This window comes from Xiphophorus hellerii, chromosome 21 (genome assembly GCF_003331165.1).
Source record: "Xiphophorus hellerii strain 12219 chromosome 21, Xiphophorus_hellerii-4.1, whole genome shotgun sequence".
NCBI classification, from domain to species: domain Eukaryota; kingdom Metazoa; phylum Chordata; class Actinopteri; order Cyprinodontiformes; family Poeciliidae; genus Xiphophorus; species Xiphophorus hellerii.
The window spans coordinates 2985457-3002750 of record NC_045692.1 but is presented as its reverse complement, the minus strand read 5'-3'; the positions used below and the strand labels follow the sequence as shown (position 1 = coordinate 3002750).

Below are 17294 nucleotides of genomic sequence, written 5' to 3'. Positions count from 1 at the left end.
TGCTTTGTCCCATGAAACAAATAGCTTGGTTTCATGGCCTTTAAGTTTCCGCCATTCAGCAGTGAGGTACAATATTGTCTCTGTTTACTGCGCTAGATGTAATTCCCTTCAACCCGGTTGACATTCCTGTGTCAAGGCGGGCTTAGGGCGTGTTCTTGGGCAGCGGCCGCTTCCAAAGGCGTTCCTCCCGGCGATTGGACCGGCACCGTGCCGTAGAAGGAGTCAAAGTTCTTCATTGTCCGCGCACGGTGTCTGTCAAAAGTCCATTTGGCAAGAAGGAAGAAATGACCTCGGACTCAGGAGCTGTGGCTGGACAGCAGTGTGGTCACTCAGACTTGAATTGGGAAGTGATTGGATGAAAGCGGAGCCAGTCAGTGTACGGGGTTTGTGATTGGAGGCGTAGCGTTTCTGGGGCGGGGCGGGCTGAGTCTGCGGGCCTGCAGTATGTGTGCACTCTCCGGGGTGGGCGGATCGTTAGCTGTGACAGCGACGCTTGGAGACTTCCTAACAAAGCTGTCAGAAAACAGACAACTAACGGTGAGTTCGACTCAAATATACAAACTAGTCTTTTCTCCTCGTGCCTGTGAGCAGGCGCCGTTCGCGCGGAGTGCGAAGGCCTCGCGCGGACAGCTGGGCTGTTAGCAGCAGTGAAATGACGGTGATTTTGGGCTGTGTGATCTCACAGCGTGCATCACAGCGACTGTGGATGGGTGTAGGTTAGTGCTGCATTCGGGTGCTGCACGGAAACTTTTACTTTCTGACAGGCCCTGAACAAAGATGCTGAAGCAGAGGGCGAGCCCCGCCTAGCTAGGTGACTTTTTGTAAAAGTGTCGCTTCTGATAAGGTCTTCACGGTTTTTCTTCCTCCCTCTCTGGATAGGAGATAGGCACGTTGGCCGAAATTCCCGACTTCAGTGGAAGCGGCAAAGTGAAGTTAGAGTACGAAGCAAAGTTGTGCAAGTTAGTAGCTAGTCTGTAAAAACGGGCGATTCTTTACAGTCTGTGAGGAGGAATTCTGTCATAAAAAGTAAAAGTATGTGTGATGTAGCATTGCTAAACCGATACAGCAGTTCCACGTGCGTTCTGTAGTTTGTGCTGTGGTGTCTGAAGAGATGCGTTCACTATTGTCTGAACTGTAATCATTGGCAGCTTTTTGTGCCACACCAGTAGCGGTTCCTGCATGAATGGCGCCGTGGGCAAGCTCCTCCTCCTTCAGTTCACCATGTACATATCTACTCCACAAACAAAGCAATAGAAACTCGTTTTATTACGCTAATTATTGACATTTTACTAAGTAGAAAGAATGTGTCTTATAATGAGTGATATCGATATTCCATTAATATTTCTTTTAGAAAACTTTCCCACTTACAGAGTAGAGATTTCACAAATCAAAAACTGTTTCAAAACATCTGTGATTGATGTAGAATAACTAAGTTTATGTATTGTCCTTTTCACACTTGTGTCAATTTAGGGGTTTTAAGATGTTGGCATTAACTGAATGCATAAATAAATACGTCCAAAACATAAAAAAGAATTTCTCATGTGTTCATGTAGTGAGAAATGCTGTCTACTAGGCTATAACCCCAAATGAATCAGACGTGTTGTACGTCTGATCCATTAAAACAACAATGGCGGATTACATGTTCGTATTTGCGATACAGAACCTCTTTAGTCCAACATGACATGAAGAAGGTTGACTTTGCACTTTTGTCTTTGTTCGCCATTCTTTTTTTCCGTTGTGTTTACCGCCAGCCTCATGTGGTCATTTTATGTGCATGTTCTACACTCCATGTTTAGTGCCACTTGCAGCTCTGGGGGAGGAGTTAAAAAAAACAAACATTTTGGGCCAAATTGCATTTCTGTGTTGATTAAAATATTTATGGAAACGCCCCAATGTGGACACGAGTGGTCTTGAAAACGTTTTAGAAAAAAATGTTCTACTGTGGGCGAGGCCTACATGAGTCAGCTTTCACATGTGGGAATGGGTAAATTTCAGTTCATGCTGATGAAAGATGCTTTCTTTTGAATGAACTCCTGTAATAGTCTTCTTCTGCGTGGAGTGGTAATCTCTAATCAGTGGTGACTCCTACTGTGTGGAAAGGGAACTACGGGAAGTCAGCCAAACATAAAAACATGGAAAGGGTGGATCAAAAATGTTTTCTCATTGTTTAGACATAAAAAGAAATTCAAAAAGCCATTGTAACTTCATTTCTCTTAGCCTCATGGTTTCTCTTTATTTTGCTAGTTATCTAGCTGTTAGACCTTAGTTCTGCCCAGCTTAAAACTGGCCAGTTTCCACCTGCAGGACGGCACCGCTGCACTCATCTAAAGGAATTGATCTAAAGAGGAATTACAGCAGAGAGGATTGCCCTCTCTCCCCTCCCTGCTGTCCAGATTACTCCCCCAATCCTCCAGCAGCCAGATTACAGCAGAGGAAATAAGAGGTGGGACTGATGTGAGGCTGGGAATTCATTATGGACCCGGTCCAGTCACATCCCTAAATCACTTTGATGCTCGCACTAATGCAACTCCACCGCAGCAATCAGGTTTTTAGGCCTGGCCAGGCTTCCGTTGGTGACAAACCCCAGAGTTACCAGTGAACAGCAGCAGCAGAGTGTTTGTATGAAATCCAAACTGAAAGTGGAAATGAAGCAGCTTGTATTAAACTTGGTTGTCATTGCTCCCATTTTGAAAAGTATGGACATCAGTATCAGTGTTGTACTGCCGTTGATGAACGCTGAAGCTGTTTTCGATGTGGTGAAAACAAGCAGCGGCAGCAGCAAAACCCAGGGTCAAAGTTTTCATGTTGAATTGGAAAGATCAGGACTTTACCTTTTGGGAAGTTGAGAAAATTCCTGGAAAATATTCAGATGCATCGTGTGTATGTATAGCACTTCAAAAAAATATTCACACCCCTTGAAGTTTTTGTAGGATTCACCTGGGCCAAAGTAGCTCTTGATGTTCTGACTCCTTGTGAAGCTCCACTAAAGTTCTGAATGGATTTAACTTGACGATTCTCCCTGCTTAAGCTGCTGTTTTTCCTACCACACTTTCTCTTTCCGTCTAACTTTTTATTTTGAGTGGAGCTGGAAGTATTTTTCAGTGAATGAGCCAATTAGTGTGTCACCTTGCGGACCAAATATTGAACATTTTTACTTCTAATTGTCTGAGACACTGATTTTCTTTCATTATTAAAAAAAACCAACAAACCATCAAAATGACAATACATTGACAATAAGATAAAAGCTTGAAATATTTAACTTGTGATGAATCTATACAACATGTTATATTGGTCTCAGTAGCACATGGTGTTGGAGGCATCATGATATGGGGACGCTTTGGGATGCAGGCCGATGAAAATATTCTGTAAAAAAATGTTGGAAATCAAGGATTCTTTCAACTCTGCTTCAGTTTCTACCCTGGTTCATGTTGGAAAATCACATCCAATCCTAATAAACTTCACTTAAATGTGATAAAATCCAACCCAATTTAACTGGTTTGGATACTTTTAACAGAATCCATCAGTCATGTGGGATATTTACAGAAGAATTCAGTTTTTATTTCATTTATTTTTTGCTGCTGTTTGACTCTATACGTTTATGAGTCAATGTTCCCGACTCACTCTGCTGCCAACACCAACCGAAAGCCTACTGCGGTTATTATTTTGGCTTCTGTGAAAACTGCTCTGCGTGGCCATGACCAATGCAACATGCAAAACCAGACTCCAAAGTTTTCTTGTCAGTGTCCTAATTAAAGCAAGCCTGCCTTTGCATAAAGCCTCCCGATAAGGCCCAACACGCCTACATCCACCCCAAATCGAGTTAATCTTCAAACAGGCCAGGAGTTTGATGATTCTTTTTGCAAGCCATAAATAAAGGCAAAAATACACGCACCGGTCAAAGTCGCTTCTTTGCCTAGTGACTTATCGGTAAATTTGGATCCCAAACAGATGTGGATAAAAAAAGTAAAAAAAATTTGGAAATTCCTAGAATCTCAACCATTGTGTGAAGCTAAACCAGATCAGGAGAACCAGTTCACCTGCATTCAGTCCGCAGGTGTCACCACGACAACACCTGCGCGCACGTGTGCCAGCGCCTTGCCCTGCAGAGATGAATGGATCATCCTTAATGGGACAAATTAGCCTTAGTGCTAGCCTTTGTGTTCGGGAGTAATGAGGCTGTGGGCTTGTCGCGGCTCGTTGTCATGGTGAACTGGTTTCCTAATTCCTGAGAAGCTCTCTGGCTTGTGTTCACACACTCGGCCTCCCGTACCGAAGAACTGGCAGTTTTTTAGATGTCGTAAAATAAGAGAAGTCCAGCAATGGATAAAAAATCCACACAGAAAGCGTTGAAAGAAAAGAGTTCAGAGTGAAACTGAGTGGACTCAGCTCTGTAACTGTGTTACTCACTGGAATCAAAGCAGCAACTGACATTTGACCCCCCCCGCCAAATCTTAGTTAAAGTTTTACTTGGGTTTAGGACTCAGTGTGTGACATAAAAAAATCAGTTTGTTCAAATCAGACTTACATCAGTGTAGCAACTGTATTTCCATCTACTTCCTGCTTTCGGTGGATTTATAATTTATTTTTTTTTAATCTATTTTTTAGTAAGCAGCCCAGGGCGGACTTGGTGTTCTCTTCCAGGAAGTCCAGAGAAATAAATGAAAAAAGCTTTAAAGGGAAGGATGTTAAGATACAGACGTCACGTCTTTGGATAAGATTTGTTGGTCTCCGTCCGACTTGTGTTCCCGCTTTTATAATTTATCGCATCAAAAGAAAATCCAACGTCATCTGGTCCTGATCAGGCCGGAAAAATAAAGTAACCGTATAAGTTAGATAAATGTTTCATCATGAGACTTCTGAATGAAAATATTTTCTGGAGCACAGCAACTGGTTGTCAGGTTCATAAAACTGAGTCTTCAGGAGGGAAGTAAGACCGGTAGGAAGGGGAGTCTAGTGAGGAAAGGAGTGAGGAAGTATTTAAACAAATAATAAGGTTCCCAGAGTTACTTTAGAGAGATTCTGAATTGTTCCCCAGCTGTGGAATGTCAATGTACTGACCTGAAGTAACCCCACCCTCCTTAAGGTCGCAGGCTTCCTGTCGTCTGCAGGTTCATGCTGCTTTCAGGATCGCCGCAGCAGGATGCTCCCTTCAAGGACAGCAGGAGGTTTCCTCCCGGCCTCTGTCTAGGAACTGGGAAGCTCAGGAAATCCACCATTGATTAGTTTCTCAGAGGGCAGCTCAGTCTGACAAGAACTGCTCTCCTCCTCACTGAATCAGCAGAATCAGAATCGCTACGACTCAGAAACCTAAAGCAGATAAAACCTGTTTGTTTGTTGCTCAGTTGTTCTGCGGTGTGCTCGTTTGGATATTAGTAAGGCTGCACCGATTGCAGCTTTCTGACTGATCGCCGATGTCATGCAGTAAACTGCAATCGGTGCAGCCCTAGTTACAAGGTATTATTATGCACTTATAAGTGTCCTGTTAAACGATCAGTATTTGGACAATAAATTGGGTGCTCAAAAACAACTTTTGGATTTCAGGAAGCCCACAGCGGGTCTGTTATCTGTCCAGACTTATCAGTCTTATCACTGGTGATAAACTGGGTCCAGTTTGATCGGAGCTCTTTGACTGTCATTTAATTAGAGCGGCCGTGTGGACCGGAGCTCTGCTCAGGAACGGCCTATCTGATCGGAGCTGATCAGCATGCAGCAGCGATGTGGCAAATAGCTCCGGTGTGGCCGCTCATGTTCCATTACTGGGATCTTTGGAGTGACACTGAAACAGCAGGAGAAATGTCACTGTTTACATTAAGCTAGCTAAAATATGAAGCTGTTTTGTTTTTTTTTATACCGAAACAAGATTATTAGATTATTATCAATAAAACGTGCTGAGATGATTCCGTTTGTTTGCTACATTTGGTTGATATTTAACTGTTAAAATTGTCAATGTTTCTGTTGTTTTTATTACCTGTGTGTTTCTCCAGTGACAAGTTCATAACACAGAAATATAGAAAATGATTCAGCCGTGGGTTAGAACAAGAAGTGCAACAGTTGTTAACCATATCCCGGATTTGTTTGTGTGTCAACTTTCTTTCCTTCCACTCAACTTTCCATAGAGAAGCTTTATACAACCGGTATTTAAAGCGTTTAGTGTGTAGTTTCCCTGTTGGAGCTGCGTAGTGGACCGCGTGTTGGTTCAGTCCATGTCGATAGATTGGGGAGGAGTAGAGTTTGATTTCTCACTATGTCCCTTACAATCAGCTGTGAAGGGAGCCGATGTAATTACAGCCTGTAATAGGTGGCTCTGGTACTGTTTTTCTGTTTTAACAGTTTTACACAAAAATGACCACAGACATTTTCATAACAGAGCTCAAATAAAGGTTTCAGCAAGTTTTTGAACATTTTAAAGGCGACAGAAAGACATGCTGCCCTCATTTTCTTCACGAAGGAGACAAGGTTCACTAATCACTTGGTCTGGTTTCACTTCTGTGCTTTCAGCCAATAGTTGATCACTACTGATCCTGTCGTCAGGCTGGAAGCCGTAAGATGTTGAATACACAATTAGAGGAGCGGTTGCTTGGAGAATCCCCCACTTTGACAAACACGACCATTATCTGATGTGTGGCGTCTCTTTACCTTCTGACAGACCGTCCGACCTTTGACACTCATATTGACTGTCAAACATAAGTCGAGTCTTCAGAATGTGCTTACACTTTTTTATTTGGGGACGAGTGTGAAACCTGAAATAAAGTAATCTAATAATGTCAGGAGTAGGGTTGTTACAAAACAAAGATTTAAAAAACTGAAAATATAAAGAAAAATATAATTTTTTTTGAAGGCAGGTTCTTTCTAGTTTCTAGTTAAAAACAAAAATATTGATTACAATAGGACAATATTTAACCTCCTTTATTAGGAGGCCATTGCCTGCCTGTGCAATTCTGCTTGAGACGTAAAAGGTGGTGGGGTGCTAACGTAAGAGAGGGTATATACGACCTTGAGAGCGGGGAGGGAGGGAGCAATAGAGCTAACCTGAGAGAGGGCCGCACAGTACAGGATATTTAAGGGAAAATAATAATATGGGAGCACAGAGGAAAAGAGGGGTAAAAAATGGTAGTTTCTCGGCCAAAATGGAAAACTTGACAGATATGGGGCTAACGCATCAGTGTTGTCTGACCCATTTCTAGTGAATGGTCTGTTTGTAACGATTTTGACACGAATAAGTGCCTTTGAATAATTCATTTTTCTAGTATCTATTATATCAAGATATCAGCTATTTTGACACCCCTGCTAAGGACTGCCTTTAAGTTTGTTGCCTATGAAGTAACGTTCATCATTTGGTCAGTTCTCTGAATATGCCTGACCCTCTCCTTCATGTGCCTGGGTAAACACTTTATGTGTTTGCATTAGGTGGATGGGAGGAGTTGGGGGTGAGATTTCATGTCGGCAGCTGATTGAATTGTGATTGTGAATGAAATGATGGAGGGATGCGGAGAGGAAGGATGGGTCGGTACAGAGTGAACCATCCGCTGTAATCCCCTGTGGCGGCAGCAGCAGCAGCAGCTGGACCCGTGTGGCAGCAGCCAGGCTTTACTGCTGCCAATCAGCCTGCAGGGAATTACACAACAGGACAGGCAGCTGGACATCACTCACAGGGATGTATAGGTATGCTTATGGATGCTTTAAACAACAGTGGACAGATCATATATATATAAAAAAATAAAAATTCTCACATCTGCTCGCGAGTAGCCAAAATCCACAAATACTTGATAAACCCGCTTAAAAACACCTGTAAGTGCTTATTTTTATATTTTAAATACCTCATATACCTTGATGTCCTATACAGTGGAACCACTGCTGCAGAGGGTATCTCATCTCTCCACTCTTTGGAATACAGCCAATCAGTGCCAAGGGGGAAAAAATGGCACTCCTGGATTGGCTGCTTTGCAATATTGTGTTAAGTGGCATTACACCAAGGTATTTCAGCTTCCTAAGCTGCGTTTTCTTTGAATATTTTAGAGAGATTATTTTTTCATACAGCATAATAGGCAAACTTTGCATGAATAGTTTCCAATGATGTTCCAAAGAAAACTGTGTGAACTGTAGGGGGTCATTTATCCAAATTCTTTTATGATTGACATTAACATCCTGCAGTTAGTCTACCTATAACAAGTCTCTGCTGAAACCTGCATTTCTCCTATGACTTCAAATCTTTCTCCTTTTTTAGAACTCGCAAACATTTATCCCCTTCAGACTGTTCACTTCAAAATGCAAACAGCTGATTTGAAAACGAGTAAGGTAGAATAGTTACTGTACTAAAGCAGAAATCCGCTGTTGTGTTCAGGGGAAACTTGTAGAAATAGTCCAATTTCTGAATGAATCAAATAGAAATTTTGTTTTGAGGAAGCAGAAGTGTCTAAAGCTTTTCCTGACAGAGTTCTGTTTTGCAGACATAAATGTGGTCTTTATGATGATGCTGATGGTCGTTATGAACAATTAACACACCACAGTTCACCAATGTCCCCAATTAATAAATCAAATGCACCCTTCAGCAGTAGAGTGTGCACGTCTTTGTCAGAGCTGTGGTCTTTTTTATTGGTAGCATGATGTCATTGACAGATTTAGAAACTAATGGAAGCCAGATCTAATGGCTGCACAATCCTTGTGGGAGGATCTCTGTTTGGATTTGTTCTTTTTGAAGACTTTAATTCATATGTATGTTTATATTGATATGTCATCTGGTTTTAGATCCTGTGCAGCTAGAAGGACTTATGCTCCTGCCACTTTCCTACCAGACAGTTGTTAGGAAGTGAAACCATGGCAACAAGGTTTTTTGTTGTCGTTTTTGTATTAGCAGCACATGATTAGCATCCCCAAAGCTAAAAAAAAAGATACGCTCAAATAACTTTCTAAACCGTACGGCCAGATAGATTTAAGGAGCGGCAAAAGCAAGCGAGGTGGATTAGCAGAGCAACAATCTTCAGTCAGAGGCTTCTTCAGATTCATTGAAAGACTGACTGCTACCAGAGAGCCTTCTCTTTTCAGTATGAATAAAGTATTCATAGTTGAAATGCGTGGCATTTCTGTTGGTATAAAGTTAGCTTAAGAGGTTTACTATCCATAGTTTTATGTCTTTTTAGAAAATTTAGTTATTTAATAAAAAAATCCATTCTGGTTGTTTGCAGGCTAAAAATGTCTGCTCTGAGGAGGAGGAAGAGGAGGAGGGGTCAGTCACAGTTCAGACATGTCTGTGATAAGCGCAAGACTGAAGGGAGTGAACCTTCCACCGTTAGCTCTCTGTTATCGCTCAGTCCTTTGTAAGGCATGCTTTGCCTTTTTAATTCCCTCACATTCACTGGAAACATAATCTTGCAAAGCCTTTGGATTCATATCTGTCAGTTGAATCTTATATCTTCTAAAAAACACAACGATCAGATGACTTTTAGGGGAATTTTACAAAGGCTGAGACTTTGGTTCACTAATTCAGATCCACCTGGTTGAAGATCTCTATTAGCATTAGCTCTAAAAGCAGTCTCCTCCTAATCAATCACTGCTCTTTGCATCATGTATAATGCATGCCCTTTAGCTAGAACCCGTTTAGTAATTTATCACACTGAAGGGCGAAGTGTTCATGTATCATGGATGTGTGGTTTTTCAACTTCAAATATTTTGTTCATATGGAATTTGGTGTTGTTGTGGCAGACCAGTCTGCTGCGTTCACCATGAGAGTGTGTCCACTACTGTCTGTTTTGGGATTAGAGTTTGACCTCAGTGTCGGGGTGGGCGTGTGTGTGTGTGTGTATGCGAGTGTGTTTCCGTGCTGCTTTGCATTCCATCGCAATGTGTAAAGCCTCACATTTGCAACAATAGGGCAAAGAAATGCTCAGTGTGTGTGTAGGCGAGAAAACAAGGACTTACAGGGAGTCCATTCATGTTGATGTTCAGTGTGTGTGGGGGTGTGTGTGTGTGTGAGAGAGAGAGAGGCCGGTGTGGCGTATGGGCAACACTACCTGTCTCTCTCAACCTCTAATGGGCTCCAGCAAGTGCTGAATTATAAAACTTCAAGTCCTGAGAGGCTTGAGTGATTCTGTTACACCCTACCCTCTGTTACTACAAGTCTTTAGTCTTTTATCTCTCAGACCCACGACGAATCTGTTCTGCACCATCTCGTCATGCAAAGTCTCGTATCCACAGTATTCAGCCACACAGTGTAACGCAGTGTGAAAGCCGTCAATGGACTCACCCGTCTCCTGTTGGCGCTGATTGAATTTTGGCCACTCAAATATAACGTTCCGGCGGGCTGCGAAGTGAGCATCCAGCCGTCCCTTAACAGTCTCGTACTCGCTCGCTTCTCGGGCCAGTTGGACCGCGTTCACGCGAGCAGGAGCGTGCTCTGATGCCTCAATAATTGCTGAGATGTCTCAACCTCTCTTTGAACATACAAACTGTATTTTCTTAATTTCTTATCAGCTTTTTGCGGCTCTGTTCTTCCGCTGACTTTATTTTAAAATCTCAGTAATAACACAATATGACAAGCAAATTATTGTAGGAACTCTCAGATTTTTGTCTTGATAAAAGAAAAGGTGTACCCTTTACTAACATATGAAGTCAAATATTTTCTATTTTGTTGTCTTGAAAAATGTTACGTTTATTCCCAGTAACAAGAACCAGAAGTATCTTCAAAAACCTATGCTATATGTTTGTCATATTTAATGGGTGGATGTACTCAAGTTTATTTTTGTGTAAAAAAAAAAAAATCGCTGGATGTTTGCAGCCCTACTTACTTAGAAATTAAAATAAAAGCCGAAACACATTGCTAATTAAAGAAAAACGTTTTGGATTGTACCAAACATTTTCAATCAAAGTTGACATGCAATTTTTATTGTTAAACTGATATTTTTAAAAAACAAACTACAAAACGTCTCTATCTGCATCAGCATAATTTTCTGGAGGGCCAAATTTGGAGTTTGGACACCCTGATTTAGAAAAATCTACTGAACCACCTCATTAAAAAAAAAATCCATAATTCTTTCCCCTACTATACCTATGTACTGCTCTCATTTCACCTGAATGCAACCTTTTTTTGTCCCCAATCAGAAGATTACACAGTAGCCCATTGTTCTCCTCTCCTGTTGGTTTGCTGATAAGTTTTAGAGGTCGTCCTGATTTTACATCACCTGATTAGGGAAGCAGAGCTCTGCGTTCCAGTCACATCCATCCTACTTTCTCCCGGGGTTTCCCATGGAGCTGCTGGTTACACGGGAAACCCCTCACAGGCCCACATGACTGCTGCATTATTTATATATAGGGAGAGGTTAACAGAGATGTTCTCCCTCATTCTAATAAAGCAACCTGTTTCCATTCAAAGCAAACCCAGTGGTACTTCCTCTTTGACACACTCATCAGAATCTTTAATTACACTCTAGCAAAAGTCTGATTACACACACTCATCTGGACTCTGTGCTCTTTTCTTTAAATTATCACAGTTTTGGATGTGACTGGCAGGAATGGTTGAAATGATTGATCGGATTAATTGTGATGAATTGATTATTGAAATAATCAACTAATTTAGAAATCGATCAATCGTTAGCTGGAGTATTTAGATTCCAAACAAGGTCATTTGCTGAAAAACATGCTCAGAGCAGTAATCAAGCCAAACAATACAAGATATAAACGCATCTTTAGTTTAAAAATAAATACACCTTTAAATACAGTATGTAATTCCCAAAATTCAAAAAGTTTCAGCTGGTTCAAACTCATTAAAGGAATGCTGTGTTACATTGTTGCATGTTTATTTTTGTATTTAAAAAAGGATTTCCAATATTGTATTTAAAAAGGCTGAAAACATTCTACACACATTCTACAGTAAAATCTGTTGAATGTGCAAATTCAACAGATTTTGAATCTGTTGAATTAAGCTAATGATTGATCGCTTAATCATTAGAATAATCGATTACTAATATAATGATTAGTTGTAGCCCTAGTTTAGTGTGTTTTTGGGAGCAATGTCACAAGCTGACCCTACGGCATGATGGCCACATTAGTTAACTTCCTCTTTTTGGCCTTTTAGTGTCTGACATCAGCCCTAATGTAACAGGGAGCACAGTTTCATTGAATCATCTGTGACTCAGCGGATTTATGCGGTGGTGCTTATTCATTCTTACTAACATGTAGAGGATTTAAGGCTTTGTAAACAAACGATTCCATGGTTTATGGCAGAGAAACCAGATATGTGGGTTGAATTGGAAAAAAAGACATCAAGTTTGTACTTGCAGAAGAGAAGGGAGTTAGTTTAAGCAGGTGATGTTGCTGGAGCTCTTGTCCTGGTGGCTCCAGCCTCAGCATCATCCTCTCGTCTGAACACGTCCAACCCGTCTCCGTGTGGCTTCTCAGGCTTGAATTGTTCTGTTAAAATCACTCCAGTTTCAAAATGTTCTTAGGGGTTTACAGAAACGCTATTTTATCAACCTGAAATCATTCTTGTATTTGCATTACATGGTTAATTACAAAGAAGCCAGTGATTAGTTGTAGAGAAAATTGACCCTGGAGGTGGTGTGCCACCATTAATCTTCCTGTATGAAACACGTGCTGAGTACAGAAAATGTGAAGTGTTTCTGTTCCCTGTCAGAAACGCCACCAGACTGAAAAGTAAAACAGACTAAGGATGAGTTAATCACCTCAACTGCTGTAATATTTAGATAAGATAAGATTTATTTGTCATTGTCATCAACAGATTACAACGAGATTGAGATTTGCTCGACTCGAGTTAAGATGCAGGTTATGTGTATATACATAATATACAAAGATAAAGAAATAAATAGTACAGCTTTTCAGGACCTTTTGCTTTTATATCAGACTCGAAACATTTTGTAAAGGAAGATAATTGGTGATGCGTCATTTTCTGCGTTGATTTATTTTATTGTGGTTAAAGATTTATAGAATAAAAAAAACCCCACTAAGATCTTTTTGAGACTGGAGTTCTTAGTCTGCTTAATTGACTGACTAATATGGATTTATGCTAAAGAAAGATGCAAAGACAGTTACCTTCTGTAAAACAGTAATTGTTTTCAACCTGTTAGGAGAACCTCACTTCAAAAATCCTCAAATTCTAATTGTATGAAGGATCATAAGAAAAATACAACAGGGTGGCACTCTTGTTACACTACGACTACAGTGAAGTTTTCCCCGTCCCTCCCTCAGATTAAACACAATTGGTGTCAAATGTTTGTGCTACATTTGTACCACTGTCATTTTAAAGATATTAAATGTTTCCAGAGCCCATCAAGGGTCAACCAACCCCTCCGCATTTACAAAATCAATCGACATGTGGTGTCAAACGTTTCTGCTACGTTTGTGCAGAAACAAATTTTACGTCTGTCAGTGGGGGGAAGGATGACCTTTGATGACCTCTGGAAGCATTTATTAGCATCTTCAAAATAATAGCAGCACAATTTATTTATTTATTTTTTGCTGCACAAACATAACGCATGTTTGACACCAATGTTAATTAAAATGGAGAAGGTGGGGGGGCAACTTAACTCAGGTTCCATTATACTAATATGCTATTTATTGGGGATTTGAACAGTTTTACATTAAAGAAAGTTTTTTTTAAATTGTTTCCATATAGAAGTAAAATCTAAGACCAAATCAAGAAATGTGTGTGTCAGTAGTCAGTCCTAAACCAGCTCCGCTCAGTGGCCACCAGCTCTGTCATCAGCATCTCTACACTCGTCTTATTCCTGGTGGCCGCAGAGCCTGATGGAGGACATGCCACCATCCTCTTACACAAACACCTGGGTGTGTGGGTGCGTGTGTGTGGGCGTGCATGCGCACGTGTGTGTCGGTGTTGGGTGTGTCTGGGAATATGCACACTGTTCTTCTTGTAAATGAGGAAATGAGCTGTGATAAAATGTGTCACTTGATAGTCATCGCTGAGGAAGACCTGCAATGTTTACATGAGTATGCATGCAGATGATCAAAGAATTGTGTTATCTTTATTTGAGAAAGCAAGAAACCTTGCTATTCAGTGTTAAGATGAATGAATGACTGCGTTGAACAAGATGATGTCCCTTCCACTGCTGCCATACAGCTGGAGTTACCAGTTTATCAACTGAGAATTTCAGTTTTTTTGTTTTTTTTTCTTTAACCAGTGAAATTCCCAGACTGGGAATGTGCCGAAGGCCTAGGCGTGATCTCGCTTCACTTGGCTGGTGTGCCAGGATCATTTGAATAAAATGCATGAAGTAGAAATTTCAAAAAATGATTGTCATTTTCAATCAGTTTAAATACGGTATGTTGGATTTATGCAAGTGTGTGTCAGGACACAATGAAACCCCTGTGTTTGTGGTTTCAGTGGAAGTTTACTGACAGCATCTGTGTTAGGTCAGTGCAGAGTGCACAAACACACTGAGGACATACAGTATGTAAGCCTCATATAGTGATTAAGAATCAATATAAAACAATGTATGATTTGAATGTCTTTGACGACAGTAGTGAAAGAATCAGGAGCATTTAAATCTCAGAGCACGATTCCTCTCCCTCCTCATGAAAACAAGTTGACACCAACAACACTGATCTGCTTTTGTCACTTGCATGACATGAACTTGTTTTGATTGTTTTAATCTTCCTCTGGCCGTCCATGCTGTAGAAAACTAGATGTAGTAGAGATGTTCATCAGGTGGAATGAGAGGCAACCTCAAGGCGCTGTTTGAGAGAAGTTGCTAACATTTTAAAATGAAACCTAAGTGACTTTGGGCCTGAAGTTGAGCTTAACCCTGAGATTTCTGCCAATGTTTTCAATTCCTTGACTGAAATTGAAAGATCTGGACATTCTGAGGCGTCTTTGCTGTAACCAAACATCTCTCCTTCAAAGTGTGATGAGTTATGAAGCACTAACTCATCACACTGCTGTATTTCCTTCCAAATAGATGATGGCTGCACACTTTTCTTTGGAGGTAACCATTGCTAAGGCAAGAAGGTATCTGAAGTTCATCTGATCCTTGTTAGGTTGTTTACTGCAGAATACACTCATTCCCTGGTTTTCGCACCACTAGCGACCACAGTTGTCAGCAAATATTTAAGACCCCTCTAAAAAAAGCTTGTTCTGCCTATTTTATAGTTAAAACAACAAATGTACCAAAACATCCATTAATCCACACAATGGAAACAATCTTGGCACTACCACAGAAGCTAACATCCGCGATCTGCTCTTGGAGTACAGCCAATCAGCTCCAGGAAAATAAATGGTGACTCTGGATTGGCTGCTTTACAAATGCTAGCGTGTCAAGTAGTATGCACTAAGGTGATTAATCCTCTCAAGATCCATTTTTGAATATTTTAGATATTCTCTACCAAGGGCTGCAGAGGTTCCAAAATAATCCAACAATATTTTAAGCTCAAACAGAAAAACGGTATCAAGGTGTGTAAAACACAGTATGTCTCAGCTAAACATTTGTCCGTGACTTTGTAGACTTTCTTGATGATAAAAAAAAAAACTAAGTTAATCATTTGTTTGGGCAAACAGAAAGTATATCATCGGTCAGTTCCAGTGTTTTGAAAGGGAGAAAGAGAAAGAGAAACTGAGCTGGGACTGAAAGTCCCTCATCAACTGTCCCATCAGATGGAACCCAAGCAGAGCAAAGAAAAAAGTAGGAATAATGTCAACCACAACCACAATGACCAAACCGTCTTCATAAGACAGACAGACAGGACTGTACTTATGGTATTCTTTCCCTCTATGGTGTGCTTTCCCTCTAAACCCAGGTCCAGATAAGCTGGTCCAGGTAATCTGGACTTGGGTTTAGGTCCAGCCTGTCATGTATATAGGTCTATCCATCAGCCTAGCTTCCCTAGCTGAAGCTAAGCCACCTTACAGGAAGAGGAATGTTGTATTATCTTCAATTTTGGTCTAATCTTACAATAGTACCTTCAAGAAGAATACTTCTGGGGGGGTTTTGCCAGGCATTGCAGCTTCTCACCTAGGACATTAGAACAAACCTTCGTAATCATGAAATGTGTGATCAGAATGGAGGAAGTATTCTGTGTTTCTCTCAGTTAGAGTCTGACTCAAGGTGATGGTAACAGGAGAAGCCTGTAGCAACCGCCGCAGAGAACCAGACCCGTTTAAGCAGCAACACGAGCCAACTCTGTTTATATCCGACACACACACTCAGTCCCAGAGTACACACCCAGCTTCTCAGTAGGGAAGGCCAGAGTTTAGAGGAAGTGTCCCACCTCTGTGAGTGACATCACTGACCTCTGTTCATTGGATCTCTCCAGGCTGTTGGGGCTGTGATTGTTTTCATGTCTTCCAGTCACATGTCACCGTGGAGCTGCGCTGTCTGCTGGCTAAGGCTAAAGAATGCAAACTGTCAGAGAATGTCTGTAGAGAACAGGGTTCCTACACAGAATGTCCTTCCTGTTCTACATCTGGATAAGCATGGGAGGGGGCTGGTGGGAAGAACGTAAAGATGGACAAATGTTTCCGTTTCCAGACTTTTTTCCTTTTTCTGTTTTCTATTAAACAAAATATGTTTTTGAAAGAGAAAGTGACTTTTTCATTGTTATATATCTTTAACATTGAGTTAAAACATTTCAGCTTGATTTGTTAGATGAGGCCTGGACGATATGAGTGAAAAACATATCTCTATGTAAGCATTTCATATCAGTCGATATTGATGGTTATCATTTTTCTTTTCTTTTGTTTTACTTCCAAACTGATGTGGTGTGACCTTTCCTGTTTTATCCACGCTGTTCTGTGGAACAGTGGCGAAACTTTAGGCTGCTGCTGCACAAGTCACTCAACAGTTTGTTGCTAAGTACCCAAACATTGAGTGAGTTAGTTGATGGTACCAACCTTGGTTAGCTGGCCGTTCAAGGTTGAGTAGCTAAAGCTTTTCCTCTGGCTATATTCCCCAGAATGCTGCGCCGGTCTGGATTGGCATTCACTGAACATTCTGCTAAATATTTATTTATTGATGTTTCTTTCTGATTTAATTGGGTCTTATGAAACCACAGTGTCATTTCCCTTAAATGTTTTTTTCTGTTTTTTTTTCCTACTTTTGTGTTTCAGAACATTAAAACTGAAAAAAAGAGAAAGAATTTAGGTCCAAAAAGAGACTATTAAAAAGAACAAAATGGATTTTATAGGGCCTTATTCAGTGAGATAACCCGGATTTAAACCCTCAATAAAACTGTTTTACAAGGACCATTTTCCTACTGTTTCGGCATCTAGAACTTAGATGGTTTCAGACCTGACGTGGTTTTCAAACTGGGTCTGGTTTAAGAGTCAAACAAGA

The 17294-nt window shown here is 40.8% G+C and overlaps 1 protein-coding gene across 9 annotated transcripts in view; it reads left to right on the top strand.

Annotated features, from left to right (window-relative positions):
- The first annotated feature begins 222 nt into the window (after positions 1–222).
- LOC116711682 (microtubule-associated protein 4) overlaps positions 223–17294 on the top strand; it is a 108906-nt gene continuing 91834 nt past the window's right edge. For 4 of the 9 annotated variants that reach the window (XM_032551114.1, XM_032551120.1, XM_032551118.1 and 1 more), the window contains exon 1: positions 225–537. The gene's annotated coding sequence lies outside the window, so the exon portion shown is untranslated. Of the gene's footprint in view, positions 538–17294 lie in introns of all 9 variants that reach the window. The other 5 variants (XM_032551117.1, XM_032551113.1, XM_032551124.1 and 2 more) reach the window with 3 other exon arrangements.